Below are 3,217 nucleotides of genomic sequence, written 5' to 3' on the forward strand. Positions count from 1 at the left end.
GTTCCTGGAATGTTGCAGAGGAAGTTTTGCACCAAAGGTCATAATCCTTGACCTTTGACCTTTAAAGTACACAAAGGTCAAATTTTCAAAGTTGTGGGAATCGAACCGGGTTTTCGACCTTCTTCGACGAACGAACTCCAGTAAGATATAGCACATATCCTGTTTCCGTATTTTAATGTCCACAACATTGTTTTGTGACCTTTAAAGGTTATGCAACTCAAATTTTGAAAGTGGACAACGCCGAGATAGACAACGCCGAGATGGACAATGCCGAGACTCAGCCATACACGCCGAGAGAGGACTGTGCACAATGGGGCCTTTCCAGAAGGGACTCTTCAAGTTCCTTCTGCCTGTTTCCCATGGAGGAACACAGGAAACATTATTTGATGCATATGGGTAGCGATCAGTCAAGATCTTCTTGTCTGAGTTGGTAGAACTCCCCTCCCCCTTCAATTTATTATTCCCAAATTTTTCTTTGAAGGCTCGGGAATGGTCCCCCGATGATTGCACAAAGGGAGGAAGTGTGAAGATGGACAACGCCGAGACTCAGCCGTGCACGCCGAAAGAGGACTGTGCACGATGGGGCCTTCCCAGAAGGGACTCTTCAAGTCCCTCTGCCTGTTTCCCATGGAGGAACACAGGAAACATTATTTGATGCATCTGGGTAGCGATCAGTCAAGACAACATCTTCTTGTCTGAGTTGGTAGAACTCCCCTCCCCCTTCAATTTCTTATTCCCAAATTTTTCTGTGAAGGCTTGGGAATGGTCCCCCGATGATTGCACAAAGGGAGGAAGTGTGAAGATGGACAACGCCGAGATGGACAATGCCGAGACTCAGCCTTACACGCCGAGAGAGGACTGTGCACGATGGACCCTTTCCAGAGGGGACTCTTCAAGTCCCTTCTGCCCGTTTCCCATGGGAGAACACGGAAAACATTATTTGATGTATCTGGGTAGCGATCACTCAAGACCTTCTTGTCTTAGTTGGAAGAACTCCCTCTCCCTTTGATTCCTTTTTCCCAAATTTTTTCGTGAAGGCTCAGGAGTGGTCCCCCCATGATTGCACAAACGGAAGAAGCGTGAAGATGGACAATGCCGAGATGGACAACGTCGAGATGGAAAATGCCGAGACTCAGCCGTACATGCCGAGAGAGGACTGTGCACGATGGAGCCTTTCCAGAAGGGACTCTTCAAGTCCCTTCTGCCCCTTTCCTGTTGGAGAATACGGGAAACATTATTTGATGCACATAAGTAGCGATCAGTCAAGACCTTCTTGTCTTAATTCGAAGAACTCCCTCCCCCTTCAATTCCTTTTTCCCAAATTTTTCTGTGAAGGCTCGGGAATGGTCCCCTGATGATTGCACAAAGGGAGGAAGTGTGAAGATGGACAACGCCGAGACTGAGCCGCACATGCCAAGAGAGGACTGTGCACGATGGGGCCTTCCCAGAAGGGACTCTTCAAGTCCCTTCTGCCTGTTTTCCATGGAAGAACATGGGAAACATTCTTTGTTGCATCTGCGTGGCGATCAGTCAAGATCTTCTTGTCTGAGTTGGAAGAACTCCCCTCCCCCTTCAATTTCATATTCCCAAATTTTTCTGTGAAGGCTTGGGAATGGTCCCCCGATGATTGCACAAAGGGAGGAAGTGTGAAGATGGAGAACGCCGAGATAGACAATGCCGAGATGGACAATGCCGAGACTCAGCCGTACACGCCGAGAGAGGACTGTGCACGATGGAGCCTTTCCAGAAGGGACTCTTCAAGTTCCTTCTGCCTGTTTCCCATGGAAGAACATGGGAAATATTATTTGATGCATCTAGGTGGCGATCAGTCAAGATCTTCTTGTCTGAGTTGGGAGAACCCTCCTCCCCCTTCAATTTCTTATTCCCAAATTTTTCTGTGAAGACTCGGGAATGGTCCCCTGATGATTGCACAAAGAGAGGAAGTGTGAAGATGGACAACGCCAAGATGGACAACGCCGAGACTCAGCCGTACACGCCGAGAGAGAGGACTGTGCACGATGGGGCCTTCCCACAAGGGACTCTTGAAGTCCCGTCTGCCCGTTTCCCATGGGAGAACACGGGAAACATTCTTTGATGCATCTGGGTAGCGATCAGTCAATATCTTCTTGTCTGAGTTGGTAGAACTGCCCTCCCCCTTCAATTTCTTATTCCCAATTTTTTCTGTGAAGGCTTGGGAATGGTCCCCCGGTGATTGCACAAAGGGAGGAAGTGTAAAGATAGACAATGCCGAGATGGACAACGCCGAGATAGACAACCCCAAGATGGACAATGCCGAGACTCAGCCGTACATGCCAAGAGAGAGGACTGTGTACGATGGGGCCTTCCCAGAAGTGACTCTTCAAGTCCCTTCTGCCTGTTTCCCATGGAGGAACATGGGAAACATTATTTGATGCATCTGGGTAGCGACTAGCGATCAGTCAAGGCCTTCTTGTCTTCGTTGGAAGAACTCCCTCCCCCTTCGATTCCTTATTCCCAATTTTTTTTCGTGAAGGCTCAGGAATGGTCCCCCCGTGATTGCACAAACGGAAGAAGCGTGAAGATGGACAATGCCGAGATGGACAACGCCGAGATGGACAATGTGGAGATGAAAAACGACGAGACTCAACCGTGCACGCCGAGGACTGTGCACGATGGGGCCTTCCCAAGAAGAGACTTTTCAAGTCTTCGCCTTTCGGAAGCACGAAGTAGCCCTTCTTGGGGGTCGCGTGACTGCTCTCAGCCTGTTGGCGGATGCACGGAAGGTTACGCTTGTGGACATCCCGTAATAGGACGCCTCTCCAGCAACATCCGTTTGCTCTGACCTCAGGTTCTTGGCTGGAGAAATCCAGGGGGAAAGGTGGCCTCACAACCTTCCTGGATGAGGTTGCGATATGTATTGATCCAAGTGCCTCAGCATATTGAGCCAATGACCACCCCACCCCCCCTCCAATCCCTCCAGAGTGTATGTATACCTATGTTTTGGTTGCGAGGATGCGTGACCAGCTTCTTTCGGAACTGGACTTCGATATTCCGCCAAGAGCCAAGGCAATCGTGATTCCCGAACGGGGCTGTTAAGCCCTCGTCTTGATGTGATTCCCGGGAGCCCTTCCCGCCTTCCTGCAGACTTGGTGCACCCAAGTCCTTTCCTCATTGAGGAAGGACTGGACGCTGGTACAAGTGTTAAAAGGCGACCATGACGGCGCAATATGGACGATAT

Source organism: Eptatretus burgeri, chromosome 1 (assembly GCF_056783735.1).
Source record: "Eptatretus burgeri isolate ZD-2024b chromosome 1, Ebu_testis_v1, whole genome shotgun sequence".
Lineage (NCBI taxonomy): Eukaryota > Metazoa > Chordata > Myxini > Myxiniformes > Myxinidae > Eptatretus > Eptatretus burgeri.